Source organism: Capsicum annuum, chromosome 2 (assembly GCF_002878395.1).
Source record: "Capsicum annuum cultivar UCD-10X-F1 chromosome 2, UCD10Xv1.1, whole genome shotgun sequence".
In the NCBI taxonomy this organism is placed as follows: Eukaryota; Viridiplantae; Streptophyta; class Magnoliopsida; order Solanales; family Solanaceae; genus Capsicum; species Capsicum annuum.
Genome location: NC_061112.1, coordinates 68,167,188 through 68,190,528, shown reverse-complemented (window position 1 = coordinate 68,190,528; position 23,341 = coordinate 68,167,188).

The following is a 23,341-nucleotide window of genomic DNA, read 5'->3' as shown; positions in this document are numbered from 1 at the left end:
AAAGCCTAAGATGTTATATTAGAAAGCTTGGCCCTAAGTTCTAAGAGATTCCATATTCTCGAAAAGAATGTCTACCTATTTATGTGCATTTTGAGAGACAATTATGCCTAAATAATGTCATTTGATCTTGGGGGTAGGCTAGGCAAACACTTTGTTTTTGGAGATTCTATGGCCATTCCAACTTCTTATCCAAGGTTTTGCATGGTTTTGTGCATGCCACCACACATGGTGTCTTGGAGGTTGGACTTAGGTTGTTATGGCAAAGCATAGCAAGAAGGGGTTGGAAAGTGAGCCATCCCTTATGCAAGTTTCCCCGTGTAGAGAGCTTATTGAAGCTTCCCCAGCATTTTGGGAGGAGACAAGATCAGTGTTTAAATTTGGAGATGTAGAAGTGACCCTACTCCTGGAGGAAATTGGAGGGTATATGGAAAACAAGAGTGTGCCATCAGAAATAAGGTGGCAAAAAGTTGAGGTTATCATCCTAAAAAGAGTTATCACATCGAATAAATATTTAGAAGGTTATGTTAGAAAGCCTTACCCTAAGAAATAAGGATGTAACTACCTGAGACTACCCCTAGTCGTCACACTGTGCTTACGACCCCGAAGGACCACAAGATAACTCATGAATGATATTTATTGTGAGCACTGAATAATAATACTGAAATTAATGAGGGAAAATTGGGATGAAATGCCATAAGGTTCAAAACATCATAAATACTAATAAAATATAACATCTGAATCTAAAATACTATCTGAAAATCTAGTTTGAAAAGCCTCTAACTGAATCTATCTGAAAGTGGAATTGATGGGACAATCCCCCAACTAACTCCATCTACTAAAATACTGCTAAGCTAAAGTACTGAAGTGAAAGCATATCTTCAATAGATAAGGACTCACTGCTAAATCTACTACTCCTGGTTGAGTCTGGCTAAGCGCGGTCAGGAACCTGAGCATCCAAACCTATGATATGAAACATCATAGCGCAGAAAGTATGCGTCAGTACGTGGGAATATACTGGTATGCTAGATAAGGTAAGTCTGAATGTAAGGGTTCATATGCATGAACAATAATTGACTAAATAATATAGAGTAATTGAATATAAGAGTACGCATATACTATAACTGAGCTTTTCTGAAGCTAAGTACTGAGTTCTAAATACTGTAAAACTGATATCCAAAATTACTGATAACTAAATTTGTGATATTGATTGACAGTTTTTGATAGTTCTAATTCTATAGAGCTGGATAGATTTCTAAATTAAAGACTGAAATTAAAACTGTGGGAGGAAATCATCTAACCAATATGCCCCTCTCTAAGCTGATTGGGGTCTAACCTGTAACCCTAGTTTGAAGGGTGCTAATATCATTCCAATGGTACTAACACTAGCTGTGACTTAACCCTAACTAGCAGGAAGATATTTTGTCAACCCTCGGTGACAGAAAAACTCATGACAGATGTGTCAGCCCTTATCTAACAGGAAGTCATCTCAACCTATGCTGGCTACGTAGTTCTGTAACTCAGGATTGCTACTAAGGGTCAAACCCTACACTAATAGGAATTCCCCCATCCCTGGGTTCATTCGGTACTGAATTCTACTCCCAACTAGAAGACACTAGACTAGACTGGACTGATACAGAGTTTACTGAGTTTTTCTTTATTCTGTAACTGACTGAGTTCTAATGAGTTATGTAATAGGCTGAGAGTACTACTGATTGTGACATGACTGATACTATTCTGTAACTGACACTAGCTCTAAGTAATAGCTATATTGTCAGGTGTTAAATACCCTCAGGACTCGATAGTATGAAAAGTAAAGCAAAGCATCATCTTGAATAACATAACAATGTTCACTTGGTCATAATTCATTCGAAGAGATATTTCATCAGACACTTGTAATACATTAACTTGTACATGGATTGGATCAGATAATAACATGGCATGCCTTCACTAGTCAATTCACATAAGCATTTTATCAAACACTTGTAGGGCATAAGCTTGTTCATATACTAACATGTCATGATTTTATCACTTTATTCACATGGACATTCTATCAAACACTTAGGGAGCACAACATCATGCACATAATCATGGATAACATATAAACATGGCAACTATAATGCCCAAATTACAATTCTGTGAGTTTAGCATGCAATTTATATAATTCCCCATAAGAATACTAATCTAATTTCATGAGTCATATAATAATCATAGATTAAAACCCAATTAATATCATAGACACATTAATCACTTTGTAAATTCAAGGGTTTATCAAGATAATCACATATTCACTACACATGCTATTCAATTTCATGAAACTTGCACTTAAATCATGGATTGGAACCCAACTAATATTATAAAAATGAATTCAATCTAATTCAAATACAAAAATCATAAATCTAAGATCTTGTATATTTAAAAAGGGATTATTGGACTCTATAGGTGAAAGGAACCCATAAATGAACACCTAAAATACCTGAGAAGAAGAGTTCTTGGAGAGATTTCGTAGAATTGACCTCGATTCTTGAACTAGAGTTTTTGCCTCTTGAGAGAGAATAATTTAATTTTGGGGAAAAACTGAATGAATAATGGTGTAACTAGGTTTATTAGAGTTGAATTTTGTGTTAAAGTCTGACTAGGGCCTTGGAAAAAGACTCAAATACCCCTGGAATAATTTAAAAACTCAAAATTTAAAACTGGAAATTAACTGAAAAATCCTGATCTGGGCCCTGAGCGCGACGCGGTGCTATCGCGCCATGTCACTAGAAGGTGGACAACTGGTAATTGGACCATCAACGTGATGTGGTGGAATCTCGTTTCCCCTTGGATGAAATCTTGAAGTTCACTGCAATGCGGTGGGATTACGTAAGTGTATTAGAAACTGATAAATGTAAAACTAAGTTGTAGTGCAGCGCGTCAGTATCGTGGTACCTCACTGGAAAATGACAATTGGGAAAAATTGTAATTGAGTGCCATGGTGGAATCGTCTTGTCTCACTGAAAAATGACAAATTCCATTTGAACTGCCTCCGTGACGCGCTACAGTACCAGGTGGTACACTGTCTTACTAAAATGTCTCTAACTCTTCGCCCGAGTGTCGAATTTGGGCGAATTTTATATCGATGGAAATCTTATTCAATTTCCCACACAATAAAAAGTCAAAATATTGAAAAATCCACATGTATAAATGTGTATTCATCTTTAAAGAAACTCTTTAACATTTTTAGGATGAATTTAAGCTAGGTAAAACTATGGGGTGTTACAATATCTCCCCCTTGGGAACATTCATCCTCAAATGAGACTGGATAGGATAAGAAACACTGATAGACTGAGATGACACACGAACATGCATACTAAAACATGACTACATGCCTGAACTACTGACAAACTGAGTTTCTATACTGAACAGGCATATCGGATGCATAGAATACATGACTGAACTGATTAATAAATGCGTGACTGAATATGCAATGATAACTGATACTAAGACTTATGTTTGTAACTGAATATGGGACTGATTAGATCTAAGGAAGACTATTACCTTAAGTTGAGGACACTGATAAGCCTTAGATCACTTACTGAACACGTATGAACAGGCACATGAGAACATGAACGAGTCTGAAATGTGATACACAAACTAAATATTGAGAATTAAACTGAGCCCTTAAGTACATAGCTTATGGGTGAGATTGCTACTTGAGGGTCAACTATGAGTACCCGCTACCTCAAATTGGATTCGTTTTGTGATAAGGAAATAGAAAGTTTAGGACATGAAAGCTCAGAGATTATAGTGCATTTCCCCCTTAGGACACTATGTCCCTTGAAGAATTTGACTTGGTAGAGATACTAAGGATAAGAATGAGACAATGCACGGGGCACCTACGAACTGAATCGTGACTGAAATTTACGCCCTATAACTATAAATTTTCAAGCTTAGACATATTCATCAAATACTCTCTCAACAATATACTACATATTAGCATGGTACTTCATTTGTGACTACTGGAAATATTTTTATGGGCACTAAGCACGAATGCTTAAACATACTAACCTATTTGATTAACTTAATGGCTAATAGTGGAATATTGGGCGCATGAGACTGAACTATACTTGGTCAAAATAATTGGACTAAAACTATAGAGCATTATGAATATGAGAAAGGGACTGACTGAGTATCATGACATAACTGATCATGAATTCGTGAAAACTGAATTATCTAAGATTGCAGGACCTAGCATATAATTTGATTATAAAATAGTCTTTAAATAGAGGTACTGATCTGATTACTAGGTTAAGACTGTGACTGAGACTGCATCTAAGATGATAACTGAGACTGTAATGGAACTGAGTACTGAGTGAACTAGAACTCCTTATACTAAGAATTTTAGGCATGCATGATTTTTCGATGATGTACGCGAATATGATCTGTGATTATAGAACTAACATATAAGGCATGAGTACTGACTTTACCACTAAAATTTGAATGCCTGACTTGGTTACTTGTTCTACTATCTCCCCTTTAGTTTAAAGCCATTATTCTAAACCTGTGGATCACTTAATAAACTCCAAACAAAACTATCATCACTTTACTTCTAGAGTCTAAGGTAGACGCTGAGGAGGGCTCTGCTAATATTTCGGGTCTGACACCAAAGTTGATGGCTATATAGGGGTTATAAAGGACGAGAAGCCTCGGGATCTAACAAGGCATAAACATAAAGATGAAAAACTTATAACGTACCCATAACTATATCAGGAGAACTTCCCTGATCATGGTGATACTGGAGTGCATAAAATCTGCTCTAGTGTTGACCACTAGTGGTACTGGAAGTGGAGCCCTTCTGAGTTGGGAGATCGGATAGAACTGGAAGATGACTGTGCTGACTTTGCAGACTAGCCTTAGGACATTCTCGGACTCTGTGAACTAACTTTCCACATCTAAAACACATATTACTACCGAATTTACACACACCTAGGTGATTTTTACCATATTCTTCACAAAGTGGATGGCTACGACCACTGCTTACACTACCCTGGGTTTTGGAGCCTGCGCCCTATCCCAATGGTCATTCTTGAATTTTGGTACTGGCGCACTAGCTGAAGATGAAGCTAGAACTGAAGATTTTGGATGAAACTGGGAATGGTTACTATCTTCTGACTTAGGCTGACTAAAATTAAAGCTACCTGTTCTAGCATTTTTATTCTTTCTCTCCTTCTTATTAAGCTTTTACTCCTCAATCTGTTGAGCATGGACCATAAGCCTAGATATGCCTATCTCTTTAATCAGCATTTCTATTTTGCACTCCTTAACCACCCTATCTGACACCCCAGATACAAACTTTCTTATTCTGGGCCTATTGTCTACTACTACATATGGAGCACACCTGGCTAACTGAGTAAAGTTAAGGGAATACTCTTTTATGCTCATACTACCTTATTTGAGATTGATGAACTCTAACACTTTATCTTCTCTCAGCTCTAAGGGAAAGAATCTATCTAGGAAGGCAGTAGAAATTTTTTCCACTTTATCAGCTCTGTATCTATACCCTTGTCTACCTTTCACTGATTAAACCATGTATGGCTATATCTTTTAGCTGATAAGTGGATAACTTGGCACTTTCATTGGAAGTCACTCCCATGATATTTGTGACTTTTTAGCCTGATCGAGAAACTCATGTGGATTCTCTTCTGACTTAGATCCTATAAAGGAAGGAGGATTCATTCGAGTGAAGTCTCAAATCCTGGTTGCAGCAGTATTGGCCACTGGGTTGGCCAGAACAGCAGTTGGCCATTTATTTAGGGCTGCGACCGAATTGGCTAGAGTAGTGAATGCAACTCTGAATTTTATGTGAGAGACATGTTCGTCCAGGGGATCTGCCTGAATGGGCTGAGGGGCTGAATGGTTTTTTATTCTTCTTTCATTAGTCCTTTTGGGAGGCATATTCTGTAAATAAAAGGAAGAAGTGGATTAGACTGAGAGATTAAATTGAGCTCATGCTCACTCGCACGATATGAATACTAAAAGAAGGGAAACTTTTCCTAAAACATCTCATAGCCTCCTGTCCATAAGTGTGGCATGCAGCACACCCATACAAAAGACTTTATGCGATGCGGTTTATAGACTTCTTAGGATACTATTGAACCAGATGCTTTGATACCAAGTTTGTAACGACCCGAGACTACCCCCTAGTTGTCACACAGTGCTTATGAGCTCGAAGGAACATAAGTTAACCCATGAATGATATCTGCTATGAGCACTGAATAATAATACTAAAATTAATGTAGAAAAATTAGGCTGAAATTCCATAAAGTTCAAAACATCTTAAATACTGATAAAATATAACATCTGAATCTAAAATACTCTCTGAAAATCTAGTCTAAAAAGCCTCTAACTGAATCTGTCTGAAAGTGGAGTTGATGGGATAATCCCCCAACTAACTCCATCTACTAAAATATTGCTAAGCTTAAGCACTGAAATAAAAGCATATCCTCGATAGATGAGGACTCACTACTAAATCTGCTACTGCTGGCTGAGTCTGGCTAAGCACATTCAGGAACCTGAGCGTCCGAACCTATGATATAAAATATCATAGCTTAGAAAGTATGCATCAGTATGTGAGAATGTACTGGTATGCTAGATGAGGTAAGTCTGAATTCAAGGGTTCATATACATGAATAATAATTGACTAAATAATATAGTGTAACTGAATATAAGAGTAGCTATTCTGAAGTTAAGTACTGATTTTTGAATACTGTAATACTGATATCTGAAATTATTGATAACTAATTTTCTAATACTGATTAATTATGTCTGACAGTCTTGATTCTGTAGAGCTGAACTGAGTTCTAAATTAAAGACTAAAGATAAAATAGTGGGAGGTAATCATCTAACCGATATACCCTTCTCTTAGCTGATTGGGGTCCAACCTGTAACCCTAATTGGAGGGGTGTCAATGCCATTCCACGAGTACTAACACTAGCTGTGAGTTAACCCTAACTAGAAGGAAGATATTTTGTCAACCCTCACTGACAGGAAAACTCATAAGAGATGTGTCAACCCTTATCTTTTAAAAAGTCATCTCAACCTATGCTGGCTACGTAGTTCTATAACTAAGGGATTGCTACTAAGGTTCAAACCCTACGCTAACAGGAATACACCCATCCCTGGGTTCACTTGGTGCTAATCCTACTCCCAACTTGATACGAGTACGACCATGAAGGTAGACATATGTGAGATTTATTGAACCCGAGTCTTGGAGTGTTCAAATGAAGTGCAAAGGAGGGCCTAAATAGGCTCCAAAAATAGTCCACATTCTACACTCCAAGGGAGCATAAAGTGAAGCATTTGACTAAGGGGTCTTTTGGACATTTCACACTATTTTTGTAACCTACTATAAATAGAATATGTTAGGTTATTTATTACTTAGTTGTTGTTGAATATTGAAAGTTGTAACACTTGAAACACTCTCTCTTGTGAGAATGTCCCCCATGGATGAAACTTATAACTAGGGCTTTCAACATGAGTGTGGAATCACTCGTGTTGGATTGAAAGTTGGAAATGTTAGATGTTTGGAAGATCAATGTCAATTTTATACCAACATAAGAGTTAGGTATTTGTTGTGTGTGATGTTAAAGGTCTAAGAGTGGAATAGGCTCTTGGGTTTTTAAGATTATTCCTTCATTTTGTCTAACTATCTGTCCTTCTATTTCTTTGTAATCATGTAGTAGTGTTGATGTTGTAACTGTGTATTTGTGTTCTTAATGTGGAATTCAAAACTTGTCTATTTTTTATCTTGTTCTTGTTGTTTTGTTGCCTTTTTAGTGTTTCATACACCATTGTGCCTTGTATTCTTCTTACTGGTAGAGAATCCGAGAGTGGTCACCAAAACAGGTCCTCGGTTTCTTGACTAGTGGATTGATTATGGTGTTTGTTTTGTGTCTCCTTGTTTATCTTGTATCATTTAGTATCAAATCATGGCTTGATATTGTTCCTACAAGATCAATCTTAGGCTTGAGAGTAGAAAAAAAAAGTTGAAAACTGAAAATTCAAGAAAAGAGAGCAATCTGTCTATTTCGTGTTCTTGGCCAAAAATTTTGTTTTTGTTGTGTCTTGGCTGAGATTTATACTTGTCTTTGTTATCTCTAAGTGTTAGTTTTGTTCCTCACTAAAATATTGAGTCTATATCTTGATTTGAGCTTGTATTTTGATGTTGTTGTTGTGAACATAAACTTGGCCCATTGTTGTTGAACATTGTTATGGTGGATTTTTTTGGCCGTGTGGTTTCTTCTTGATGATCTAAGCTTGACCATGTGATATTGTTGTTAATTGGTGGCTCGAGAACCATTTTGTTGTAGTTTTAGTTATCTTGGCCAAGTGTTGGAGATATTGTTATTGTGGAATTCGGGAGTGGCCATGTAAAAATTATTAGTGTTCTTGAAGACTATTGTTGTAGTTCTTGGTGTTGTTGTTGTTGTTATTGATGTTCATCACCACCTTCATATATTTTTGAATATAAATTGAATGCTAAATCCAAAAAGTTGAAGGAAAAGGGTGTATTATTTGTAAGTCTTAAAAGACACTATAACCAGCAAAGCCCTGTCAATCAAGTCTCAACCACTTTCCAATACTTTTTCATGATTTAAGGATCCATATTTTAAGGAGAATTACAAGAGAGTCAAGTCATTAAAACTTGAAATTGAAAAGGGCTCCAAGACTTGTTTGAACCTCCTTAAACAAATTCCACCAAAGTCCAAATTGAAAAATTGACCAACACTTGAAATTGGACAACAAAAGTTGTGTGGGACCGAGACTACTACATGGCTTCCACATCATCATGTTTTACTATTCATGAACATACTTAAGCTCAAATTTCAGATTTCTTAGTTTCCTTTTGTTGTTCCTTGGTTTCAATTTTGTTGGTTCCAATACTAATTGGCAAACTAGTACTCATCAACTAGATTTTTAGTTAGTCTTTGTGTTCGTTCATTCGTGTTAAGAATTTGTTATGTGCTTTTCTCTTTTGTGAATTCATTGTATTTTGTTGGTTCAAGTCCGTAAATAAATTTTCTTTGACTCAACTCAAATGAAAATCTATTCCAGGCAAGAGTAGACTCGACCCTCAATCACTCACGAAATACCATCCGGCTTTCAACACTTGTGAAATTAAGTGTGAGATAAAAATCGAGAGTGAGAGTGTGGTGAGGCATTTTTAAGCTAACAAGTTTGTTTGTTTTGTTGTTCGTTGTTGTTTTTATTTTAGATACCATGGCTGCCACCAATGTCGATGCCACGTTTGACCGGATCACCGATAATATTGAAGACATAAAATGGCACGTTGAAAGGCTACGCCAATTGGTATCCACACTTATACCAACAAATCCAAAAGTGAAGGTCCAAACACCTTGCAGTGAGAGCTTCCCGAAGGAAGTTGCTGCCCAAACTTGTAAAAGACTTTCACAACTAGGTAAAGACGAACATACTCATGAACGCTAAGGTAAAATAGCTAACTCTTACACTTTGGTGCATATGAATGATGAACGTGTGACTAATAAGCCGTTGAGTGTGAGTAGTAGCTTACCTACATATGAATATATTAATTCCTTACCACTTGTGAATGATGTACATGTTGTGTGAGTGGTTACACTAGTTGATCCTATAGATGACCAAATTGACTTTTTTAGTAAGATCGATTTGTGTCCACCTAGTGTTGGAGCTATTGTGTTGAATAAAAGTACATCATCATGTGAAAATTGTGATAACCAACTTGTGTGTAAAACTTGCCCACCACTTAAGAATATGTATGATGTGATTAATGAATCTCAAGTGAGTGAAGAAATTGAAGATGTTGGTCAAGGAAAAGGAAGTGAACCCGTGAGCCTATGTTGTTGTGAAGATTCTAATGTTTTCTTGGCTTATAGGGTTAATCATGTTCTTGATATATCTTTGAAACTTGATAATGATTCCTTAGAGATTGAAAGTTCTAAAGCTGTCTGCGGGTTAGATCATTCACTCTTTAGGTACAATATCTTGTTTGGAGATAGTCTAATCACTCCTAATGAACCTAGTGGTGCAAGTGAAGTGGACAAAATGGTTTGTCTTGGAAGATATGGCCTATATATTAACTCACTATGGTGTGACAACATTTCTCCTCAAGATGGAAATCTCGTATTGGAATATGAGAGCACTCTTAAGGGTAGGGAATGTATAGTCTTGGAAAGGAATAGTAAATCGGGTGAAGATGACTATGGTTTGCATGATTACCTAGGAAACCCAAATTGTGATTATAACTTGAAAAATGATTTTTCTTGTACTTATTTGTATGATACCCCACCCGTTCTTGAAAAATATGGTGATTTGAATTGTGATCCCTTTGATGTTAATGGTGGTTTGTGTCTACTCGAGGACCCTATGGAAAATGTGTCATTGTCTCTTTGGGGTATTGCTCATATCCGTATATCCATGTTTGACACACTTGTACTTATGCTATATGAACCACAACTTGGGGATGTCAAGTTGTATTCTTGTTTGTTGAAGGGTCCAAGGATATTAAAGGCTTCTTGTCACCTTCATGGGGTTGGACAAATTGAAGTATCTTGTAGGACTCTTGGGAGCATGCTTAACATCATTTGTAGAGAAAAACCGAGTTCTTGGGCAAACTACTTGCATTGGATTGGATTGTTGCATGGTAGTTTCCCTATTCTCCCTATTGGTATGATTCTCTTGATGGAATGTCTTTCCTCAAAAAGTTGTTGGAAAAAGAGAGGTCCTACATGCTTGCAATGTTCGTTTATCTCTTTGTGTGTTCCTACTTGTGAATACATCTTGGATGAGAATTGTGTCTTTGGTGCCTTTATTCACTACCTATAAGCATATGATGATATTCATGGTGTTGTTGGATATACATTGTATGAGAGGCGTAGTTACGATTTTGTTCCTTATTTCTAGATGTTCATCCGAGCCCTTTCCTTTGTGATTTTGTACAAAGGTTTTTCATAATTAACACAAAGGATCCTTGGTTGTACTTCAAGTGTGTACCACTGTGGCATGATAATATTAATTTTTTATTTTGCTAACTCTAACCCTCATGCCATGAGGATGTGTGCTTGTTTGTTTTCTCTTTGATTTTGCAAGGTATGGATTCGAGGTCGAATCCTTTTCAAGAAGAGGAGGATGATACGAGTATGACCACGAAGGTGTATGTGAGATGTACTGAACTCGAGACTTGGAGTGTTCAAATGAAGTGCAAAGGAGGGCCTAAATAGCTCAAACAATAGTCCATATTCTACACTCCAAGGGAGCCTAAAGTTAAGCATTTGACTAAGGGGTCTTTTGGAAATTTCACACTATTTTTGTAACCTACTATAAAAAGAATATGTTAGGTCATGTACTACTTAGTTTTGGTTGAATATTGAAAGTTGTAACACTTAAAACACTCTCTCTTATGGGAATGGCCCCCATGGCCGAAACTTTTAACTAGGGCTTTCAACTTGAGAGTGGAATCACTCGTGTTGGATTCAAGCTTGGAAACATTGGATACTTGGGAGATCGAGGTCACTCTTGTGCCAATGTAAGAGTTAGGTTTTGTTGTGTGTGATGTTAAAGGTCCAAGAATGGAATAGGCTCTTGGGTTTGTAACATTATGCCTTCATTTTGTCTAACTATCTATCCTTTTGTTTCTTTGTAATCGTGTAGTAGCTTTGATTTTGTAATTGTGTGTTTGTGTTGTTAATGTGGAATTTGAAACTTGTCTATTGTTCATCTTGCTCTTGTTGTGTTGCTGCTGTTTTGGTGTTTTATACACCATTGTGCCTTGTATTCTTCTTGTTGGTAGCGAATCCGAGAATGGTCACCAAAAAAGTCCTCGATTTCTTGACTAGTGGACTGATTGTGGTGTTTGTTTCGTGTCTCCTTGGTTGTCTTGTAGCACAACTGGAAGACACTGAACTGGACTGGACTGATACAGAATTTACTGAGTTTTCCTATGTTCTGTAACTGACTGAGTTCTAATGAGTTCTGTAATGGACTGAGAGTACTACTGATCGTGACATGGCTGATACTATTCTGTAACTGAAACTGGCTCTAAGTAACAGCTAGATTTTCGGGTATTAAATACCCCCAGGACTCGATAGCATGAAAAGTAAAGCAAATCATCATCGTGAATAACATAACAATGTTTACTTGGTCATAATTCATTCATAGAGATATTTCATCAATAGAGATATTTCATCAAACACTTGTAATGCATTAACTTGTACATGGATGGGATCACATAATAACATGTCATGCTTTCACTAGTCAATTCACATAAGTATTTTATCAAACACTTGTAGGGCATAAGCTTGTTCATATACTAACATGTCATGATTTCATCACTTTATTAACATGGACATTCTATCAAACACTTAGGGAGCACAACTTCATGCACATAATCATGGATAACATATAAACATGGAAACTACCAATGCCCAAATTACAATTCCGTGAGTTTAGCATGCAATTTATATAATTCCCTATAAGAATACTAATCTAATTTCATGAGTCATATAATAACCATGGATTAAAACCCAATTAACATCATAGATACATTAATCACTTTGTAAATGCAAGGTTTTATCAAGATAATCACATATTCACCATACATGCTATTCAATTTCATGAAACTTGCACCTAAGTCATGGATTGGAACCCAACTAATATTATAAATATGAATTCAATCTAATTAGGACATGGAAATCATAAATATGAGATCCTGTATATTTAAAAGGGGATTCTTGGACTTTATGGGTGAAAGGAACCCATAGATGAACACCTAACATACCTGAGAAGAAGAGTTCTTGAAGGTTCTTGGAGAGATTCTTGAGAATTAACCTTGATTCTTGAACTAGGGTTTTTTTCCTCTTAAGAGAGAATGATTTAATTTTGGGAAAAAATTAAATGAATAATTGTGTAACTTGGTTTATTAGGGTTGAGTTTTGTGTTAAAGGCTGACTAGGGCCATGGAAAAAGACTCAAATACCCCTGTAATGATTTAAAAACCCAGAATACAAAACTGGAAATGAACTTAAAAATCCTGATTTGGGCCCTTGGCGTGATGCGGTTCTATCGTGTTGTGTCACTGGAAGGTGAACAACTAGGAATTGGACCATCAACCTGAGCTGGTGGAATTGTGTTGCCCCTTGGATATGACCTGGAAGTTCACTGCGACGTGGTGGGATAGTGTTGGTATACTGGAAACTGAAAAATGTGAAACTAAGCTGTGGAGCGAAGCGCCGATATCGCGGTACCTCACTGAAAACTAACAATTAGGAAAAAGGCTAGTGGTGCAATGTAGTGGTATCGCGTTGTCTCACTGAAAAATGACAAATTCCATTTGAATTGCCTCTGCGACACGCTAGTGTATCAGGTGGTACACTGTCTTACTAAAATGGCTCTAACTCTTCGCTCGATTGTCGAATTTGAGCGAATTTTATATCGATAGAAAGTTATTCAATTTTTCACACAATGAAAAGTCAAAATCTTGAAAATTCATTTTTGGGACGAATTTAAGTTAGGTAAAAGTAAGGGGTATTACAAAGGGATTTCACAATCCTTAAAAAAACACCTTATTACTTATGTGTATTTTGAGAGATAATCATTCTTGAATGATGTAATTTGATCCTTAGGAGGTAGGGTAGTCGAACACTTTGTTTTTTAGGTTAAATGGTACCCCAACTTCATGAAGTTGACAAAACGAGTAAACGTTGTCTTAGTTTTCCTTATAATTTCCTTGTAATTCTTTCTTTCAATTTATAAGACAATTTAGTTCAATAAGACTTTTAATATTTTAGGGTTTATTAATGAGAAAATAACATTATTTCATGGTATAATCATCTCTCAAACAATGCTAGGCCTACCTCTAGCTCAAATAAGACTCCCAAAATAGGAAACGTAAAACAACATGCTTATTGTTTTGCAATTTTTTTTACTTCTTTATACAACAAACATACTAAATTTTTATCTCAGTTTCTCCCCTCTAAAAGGATTGATTTGTGCATCCTGACCTACTACACCCGATCAAAAGGGCCTCTAGTCAGAACGATGGACAGAAGACTACACTTAGCAACCATCTTCACTCCATCCAGGACTTGCCGGACACTTGGGTAGACTGAAAGATTTTTATATTTTCATGATTTTTAAAATAAATATACTTGGTGTTTGAGCTAGTTTACAGTTTTAGTTTGTTTTCCTCTTGATTTAACACTATGCTTGGAGACATTTTAGCATCAGTAATAAAGGCTTTCTTTTTAAATTATTAATACTCTCTATTCTTTTTACAACAAAATTACTTTTAAAAATATTAAATCTGATACTGTGACACACAATGAGACCATATAAAATTAGAATATACGGAGTAGGGTGAAATCCCCAAAAAAAATTTGTTAGCAAAGTTGAAGATTTGGAAGACAAGCCAAGACACATTTTTTGTTTGCAAAGTTAAAGATTTGGAAGACAAGCCAAGACACTTCAATCCTTGATAATTGGTTTTAAAATGGATTTTCCACACTAAGGTGAGGCAAAGGATATTCTCACCAAAATGAAAAGGTCCTTACATGGTTCATCGAATCTTAACAGGAAGAGAACTCATACTTGCCAAAATGGATGGCGAAGTTTTGTCCAAGCCCATTAATGTAGGCGTATTTAAGAGATACCACATTTAATCTTTATTTTATTCCCCTTACATTCTGATTGGAACTACATTTGACCTAATTTCCATTTAAGAGGGAAATGTAGGTGCTCCTATGGAGTTCAGTCATATTATAATAAAATTCTTTTTCCCCCTCTCTATGAGCACTGTAAATGAGGCAGAATTTTTCAGAGGACCTCAAAAATTCTATATAGGCGTGACATTGACATAATTATGGACTGGGGCAGAATTTTTGAGACAACCTTAAATATTCTTACATGCAGTCTTTTGCGATATTTGCAATGAGTCAATTTTATACTGGGGCAAAAAAATTTAAAGTGGTCCTCGAAAATTTATAGATAAGAGAACAAGATTTTATAAGATGTTTTATTGTCTCAAAATATATCACAATCAATGATTCAACAATATTTTATTTTATTTTTAACAATATTTACTTACCACTTTCAAAAGACAACTATTTGCAAACATGATTTCAAAATTATTTATTCCGGATCTACCTAAGTGAAGATCCAAATAATGTTCATCGTAGGACAACAACATCAAGAAGAAGACACTTCAGTCGAGGCAGAGGCATAAATCAACCTTTCCTTTTATAAACTCACAATTTTTTTTGAGTGCAGGATTAATAGGTATCGCTTACAGGAATCACTCCATACTGGCTTGGACAGTTACCATCATTGAGAAGAACAAAATTTGATCCCACAGTGCATCGAGAAGCCAAATTACTGATCTAAAAGTGAATCGAGAAGCCCAACAGCTAATCTCACACCCTCGTATAACAGGTGAGTCCCCATCCTTGGGTTCACTCAATGCTAATTCCTACTCCCATCTGAATGGACACTGAACATGATTTACTGAACTGAACTGAGCATGGACTGAGTTACTGAATTTCCGTGGCTGATGGAATACTACTGATATTTGACAACTGACTGAGTCATGAGATCATGGAGATTTTTCCTGAGTCATAAGACTATATGAAGTCTAAGAGTTCATAGCTTGACTGAGAGTATCATAAAAATATGACATGGATCTAGGCACACAACTAATATTTCGGGTACAAGTACCCCCGGGACTCAATGGAAGGAAACTGACATAACTTGATATTATTGAATACATGATAATCACCATAATATGTTTATTGAAGCATTTCATCAAAATTCTAATAGGTATAAGCTTGTACATACATGGGGATTTCATGATATCATGCTAGTTAGACAATTTTCCTTCATCCAGGCATTTAATCAAACATATTGTAGGCATAGTACATGTAAAGCACAATATACAACAATTAAAAATCATGCTTCAATCTAATTTCATCATTCAAGGGCTTAGTCATAGGGTTGCATAAATCTATGGCTATAGTAATTAAATCCACATAGAAATTATCAACAATTATGGAATAGAAATCAATTCCTCATCTATCAACATGAAAAAGAACATACAAAGAATGAACACATGAAGAAAATCCATAACTTGTAGTTGAAAAGGGATTCTTGGACTTCATGGATGAAAGAAGCCCATAAATGAACACTATGCATACCTTAGATCGTGATTTTGTGAAGATTGATGGTGAAACCTTCTTGAAATTGGACCTTATATGAAAACCCTAGTTTGAGTTCTTGAGAGTATTTGAGAAAAATATCAATTTTTTAGATGAATAAGGGCTAAATCCCATGTTTAGAAGCTAATATAGGAGGGAAACTTGACCTTTTTAAACCTGGACACATAAATTTTAATTTTCAGTAAAATTTTCTGAATTAAGCCCTTGGCGCGACGCGGTGTCACTGGAAATTGATAATTTGGAAACTATACGATGGTGCGATGTGGAGATATCGTGTTGCCACGTTATCTACGACCTAAAAGTTTGGCGCGACATGCCAGTATCATGGAGCCACACTAGAATTTTGACAATTGTCATTTGATCTATCTCCGCGATGCGCTGAAGTCTCATATCAAACACTGTCTCACTAAAAAGGCTCTAACTCTTCGCCTGGGTGTCGAATTTGGGTGAATTATATATCGATGGAAATCTTATTCAATTTCCCACATGATAGGAAGTGAAAATTATGGAAATAGCATATTTATAAGAATGAATTCTTATTTCAAAAAAAGTTCTAACATCCTTGAGATGATTTTCAAGCTAAGAAAAAACATGGGTATTACAAATTTATTTACAACTCAACAAGGAACATACAAGACCAAATGGCCCAAATAAAATACAAACAAAAAAAAGATTATCGATAGCCTAATCTGCCAAATATGAGCCCATACCATTTATTACATATAAATTGTGATAGGGTTTACTAATCCTCCTAGCCTCTTTCTTTCCCAAACCTTCTAAAACCTAAGAGATGTTTCTACCGCACTTCAGCTTCCAAATGACCTTCCTCCTCCTTTGGATTATCAACAGCTTACCCGAATCATCAACCATGTTCCTAAAATCAGCTTTCAAAAGTAAGTTCCTTTATTTGGCATTCCATTGTCTACTAAAATTCATGTATTGATGTTTTCTTTTTTTAACTAAGTTCTGTGGCAAGTGGCAGTGGAATCTCCTTTTTGCTGAGGATGCTAGTTCAAGGTTGTATGGATCCATCACTGGGTATATAACGAGCAACCTCAAAATTTGCATTTCATTTCTCTTCTGAATGGACCTTTTTTGTAGGTGGAACACGTGGTGGAGTGCAAGGGAAGCTTCACACTTATGCCAAATCATGTTGGATTCCTCCATTAATTACACAAGTCAAATTTGACCCTAGCCCCTTCATTTTTGCCAAGTCCTTTTTGAAGGTTGTAGATTGATAGGTTTTTTATCATTTTCAATTTTTTTGCTTAAAAGGCAAATGTAAATATGTAAATATGCCTTGTTAAGAAACTACATGTTTTAGCCTTCATAGTCCTTTCATCCTTTGATTGGTGAAACTCTTAAATATGGGCTTTGTAGTTTATCACTATTTAAGATCTTTCTGCCTTCTGTTTCCATGCTCTTAATTTGTTGATAGCTATAATTACCACTATTTATTGTGTGATTAGCTAGGTAATCATCTAACTTGTTTCCTTCCCATTAAATATGTGGAATGATTGTTTGCTTACCTTGCATTTTTACTATAATTTCTTCAATTATATCTATAATGCTCCATGGTCATGACCACTTTCTTGTTAACACTTTTTGAATTAATAAAGAATCAGTCTGTAGGATCACCTTTTCATGAATCGACTGCCTACAATGTCTACTAGCTTTCAACATTGTCATAGCCTCTACCAAAGTATTAGTTGTACCCTTCATTCTAGCTGCCTCCGCATAGAGTAAATCACCTTTCTTATTCCTTAAGCAAAATGCGTAGGAACTTACACCTGGATTTTCTCTTGATGCACCATCATTATTATACTTAACCAACCTATGAATTGGGAATTTCCACATTATATTTGTAACTTTAAATCTTGCTTTTAACCTCTCCAGGTCCTGCAATATATCTGACCAACCTCTTCTGAAAAGTTTTCTTGGTTTCCTAATTTTTAGTAACATATGCACTGATTGAACCACATTATGGATGTCTATAAAAAGATATAGTATTCCCTTCATTCTTGCTTATGTTCCTCCTCCTCCACAACTCTCATACTATAATACTTGGCAAAGCTCTATATTATGGTTTGATTCCTTTAGCAACATTTGCTTCCCACCATAGCATGATAACTTCTATGAGTGATAATTCTTCAATATTAAAACCTATAAAAGAACAAAAGTAGGACCAAGTCCTGTTAGCAATAATACTCCTCCGAAATATATGTGCCAGTGTCTCCTAATGGGGGTTAGTACAGCACCAACTTTTTGAGAGATCTTTCATACCCCATCTCATAATTCTATCATCCACTGGAATATAAAACTTTAACATTCTCCACATTAGGAAAATCATCTTAAAAGGTAAGTCTTTCATCCACATCCACTTATATATTTTGTTAGGTTCCTCCTTATGTCTAATATATTACCAAGCAGTTTTCACTGTAAAATTCCCTTTCTAAAACATTTATATAGTCTTATCATCATCTCCTCCAAAGATTGGTGGTTTAATATTTTGAAATTTCAACCCCATAACCCACTTCCAAGACTTTAGGCCTAACTGGATTTCTTTTAACTTAGTTTTCTGTTCGTCTCGGGTACCCGCTATGCTAATTGGTATGATAACCTTTTGGGGGGAATCATCAAGTGGCTTAACCGGAATCACTGCTTTGCTACTTGCTTAGGTTTCTATCTATTATATTATCTACATGGGAATGAATTCGTCCATCAAACCCGCAATTTGTATACACCCAAACATGTTCAATCAACCTTCGACGTAAGTAACTTCATACTGTTATAGGCTCTAGTTTGGACGCTTCCTTCATCTTAAGTAAAGTTCAATTGAATTTTTCAATTTGGAACTCTTAGTCGAGCTGATGGAGAGATCGTTTTTTTGTTTGAGGATGATATGTAAGTGGGACCCTCACTATGAGCAAGCTATGTGAAAACCGCTTCTTTTTTGTTTATCAAACCACTTTCCCTCATTCCACTCGTCCAGCCCTCTTCATGAACTTGTACAATTGATGCCACAAAGATAGACAACTAATGGAATTGATGAAAAAAAATTTATGTGGTATTTGCTGCTCTCCCCAGGAAATATCAGAAGGTCAGTACATAGTTTTGGAATTTATACGTGAATCAAGATCGATAAAAGGAAGTTTTACAATCACTGACTCAAACCCATTGTCGAATCCTACTCAGCAGAATATGGAGGTACTTATGGCAGAACGGGCCAATCTGGTCTTTCACAATAAAGCAATAGACGAAACTACCATGAAATAATATAAACCACCAAATCATTGGGAATTAACCTTTGTAAAGTAACAATATCCCATTCTCTATTTAAAGTCACTTACTGGACATTTTTATAATTGTCATCCCAATGTTCATTCTCTCTTGTAATAGTATACAAATCCCCCAATCATGTCCAATTATCATGCCAAAAGTATACATCTCCTGATTTAGTATTTCACCAAATTTGATGCTCTATTAAATCTTTGACCTGTAGCATCTTCTTCCACACTTGAGAACCACCTCCTATTTTCCATATAACCTTATTACAATGTACTTTTCTAAAATACTTATTCTACATAAATTCACTTCATATTGACCTCTTGATTCTAAAATTCCACCATAATTTATATAATAAAGCATTAGAGACATCATACATCATTCTGAATCCCAGTCCTCCTTCTTGATTTGGTAGACACAAGTTAGACCATCTAATCCAATGCCTTCTTCTACCCCCTCTATAACTACTCCAGAAAAATTTCGCCATAAGTTTATGAATCTGATTGAAAACATTAAATGGAGGATTCATCACTGATAAACAATAAATCCGCACGCTCTGCAAAACATGTTTTATTAAAATGGCTCTTATCTCTTAAGAGAGCAGTTTAACTTTCCAAGCTTGCAACTTAGAACTAACTCTCTGAATCAAATATTGATAGAACTTCTTCTGATTTCTATGATAGAATATAAGACATCCTAGGTATGTAAAAGGAAAATATTTCCTTAGAATACCTGTTATTATCTCTGGAGTAATCGCATCACCACCTAAAATATTATGATGCAAATAAATGGCACTCTTTTCTTTGTTAACCTTCTGCCCAAATGCTTGATCATATTTATACAAAGTAATAGCTATCATTTGCATAGCTCTAACTTCAGCCTTCAAAGAATAATCATGTCATCTGCAAAAGCAAGATGATTTACCTTAGGACTTCCTCTTGGTACTTTAAATTCCTTAGTTTATTAAGGCATTTAAAGATCTAGATAGTACTTTAGCAGCTATGGTAAACAAAGTTGGAGATAAAGGATCCCCTTTCTTTAAACCTCTGGTAGATTTGAAAAAACCTTTCGGTTGTCCATTTAGAAGGACTGAATATCAATTATTCTCCACTCACCTATACATCATATCAATTAATTGCTCACTGAATCAAATTTTTCGCAGAACTTTAATCAAAAAACTTAATCCAACGCTATCATTTATGACCAAGTTTGGATTTTTTTCCCTCTTTCTGATATCTAAAATAATTTCCTACATCAATAGTACATTTTCCGCTACACTCCTCCCTTGAACAAAACTAGCTTTCTCCTTTGAAATTATATTTAGCAATATTGTTTTCATTCGTTCATGCACAATCCTTGAGAAAATTTTATTAACAAAGTTGCTCAAAGATATAGGTCGCAAATCTTAAAAAGTATTAACCACAAACTTCTTTGGTAGTAATGCCAAATCTGTATAAGTTAAATCTTGGTAATATTGCTCTACTGAAAAAACCTTTTGCTATTTCATAAACATCATCTCCAATAATATCCCAAGTATCTTGATAAAAAGCCATTGTCATCCCATCAGGACCTCCTGCACTATTTCTATTAAGTCCCATTACTGTCTGATATACCTCATCTTTCATAGGAATAGTATTCATCAACTCACTTTCTTCTTCAGTAATTAAAATGGGAAGATTCTTTAAAATATCACTCTCTAATTCATGATCTTGCTTTTTAAATTGATTACTATAAAATTCCACTGCAGCTTCAGCTATATCATTTGATTTTTCATCCACTCCTCTTCCTTATTCTGAATTCTACTTACTTTAAGTCTACTCCTTTTTCCCTTTATGATAGAATGAAAGAATTTAGTATTCATATCATCATATTTAAAACAATCCAATCCTACCTTTTGTGTCCAAAATTCCTCTTCTCAATGCAAATATTTATTAAGCTTAGCTTGTGCCTCTTGTAGTTTACCTCTATTACTTCCAGATGGATATACTTTAAACTGAATCTCTAGTACTTTATTTAACTCCTCCAAAGGTTTAAGCTCCTGAAAGATATTATCAAAGGTTTCCTTACTCCACTATGATAGAGCTTTTTTCACCTTTTTGAGCTTGTAGTGAAAAATATTGAAAGGATTTGTGGAGAAATCAGCATTCTAGTTTTGCTTGACTACATTCGTAAAAGATTCTTCCTTTAACCAAAATTTTAGGAATCTAAAACTTTTAATTATTTTTTTAACCTCAGTACTGAATGAAATCAACAATGGTGCATGATTAGAACCACTTCTAACTAAATGCTCCACCTTTATTTTTGGAAACAACTCTTGAATTTTCTCATTATTTAAAACTCGATCAATCCTTTTGAAAATTCAATCGTCATTTGTTCTATCATTTCATATGTATACTTACTTCCTTTAAACCCTTTATCCTTAATAGATGTGTATTAATACAATGAAAAAAATCTCTAGTTTCCTCATCTGTAACTGGTAAGTCTTATTTTTTTTCCTCCTCATTAATAATAATAATAAAATCTCCTCCTACTAACCATGGAACTTGGATATTATGAGATATTTGGAATAAAGAATCCAATAACTGAAGTATCACTCCTTGAGTACATTTAGCATACATCAAAGTAATCATCATTTCCTTGCCCAAGCCTTGATTTATTATCCTACACGTTAATTGTTGCTCATCGTCATTAATTACTTCCACATCTATAAATTTATCCACAAAAAAACAATTTTTCCCATTAATGTTGGCTATTGCATGATTGAAGCCTAATTTTCTCTTGTGTATCTTTATTTCCTGCTTGTCTTAAAATGATTCCATAAGCCCAATAAAGGTAATATTGATGTCTTTTTTGCATATTTATTAGTCTAGTGAACGCTTTTTGAGTGTTCGCTTATCTAATGTTCCATATTACCATATTCATTGATACTTTATGGGCTTTGTTATTGTCCTCCTTGATTGTCTGGAATTAGCTTGTGTCATAGTTGTGTCTCAAGTCCCTTTCTTCTTGTATTTAGAATGTTGCTCCATTATTTTATCCTTCTGCTTTAGTGATAGATCTCCTGCTACCACCTAAAACATCTTCAATAATATCTCTCAAATCCTGTTTATCTATGTTGTCTACCATCCTTATGGCTAAAGGTAAAGTATTACTCGTCTGCTCTTCAAAAGGGTTAATAGCTTTCTCATTTGCTTTATCTTTTTCATCCTCTTGCTCCTTAGCTGGGGTTGTATTTTCCTCTATCTTCTTACTTTCCCCTTTTTCCTCCATGTATTTAGATAAATTTTGATCCTCTTTAGTTTTTCCTTTTTGATTTGGTATGTTCTTTTTCAACACTATCTGTTTTTATAGTATCCTCATATTTCTTTGAATTTTGAATCTCCTCTCCCTTTTCTATTGCATTGTTCTTACCAAAAACTTGATTTACCCATTCCTTTCTTTGCATCTTCTTTTGAGAATTCTCTGCATGTTCCTGTTTCTCTTCTTCTTCCCTTAGAGCTTCAAATGGGTTGTCATCCTTATACTCCAATTCTTCTTCTACATGGCCATACCTATCCTTCTTGTATTTATTTTTTCTTGTCATCCATTCCATTTTTTTAACAGTATTCCTCCCACTCTCATAGTTGCTATGATTGTTATTAATGTTTTTTTTGTTCCCTTTGCCCCTCCCTCTTGTATCTCACTTTTCTCCTCTTCCTTTTTTGCTTTAAAAAGTTCTGATGAATTATCCATCAAGTCTCCTCATCATGCCCTTGTAAGCAACATTCTTTGCAATACTTAGGCATATAGTCATACTGAATCTTAATTCATTTAGATTT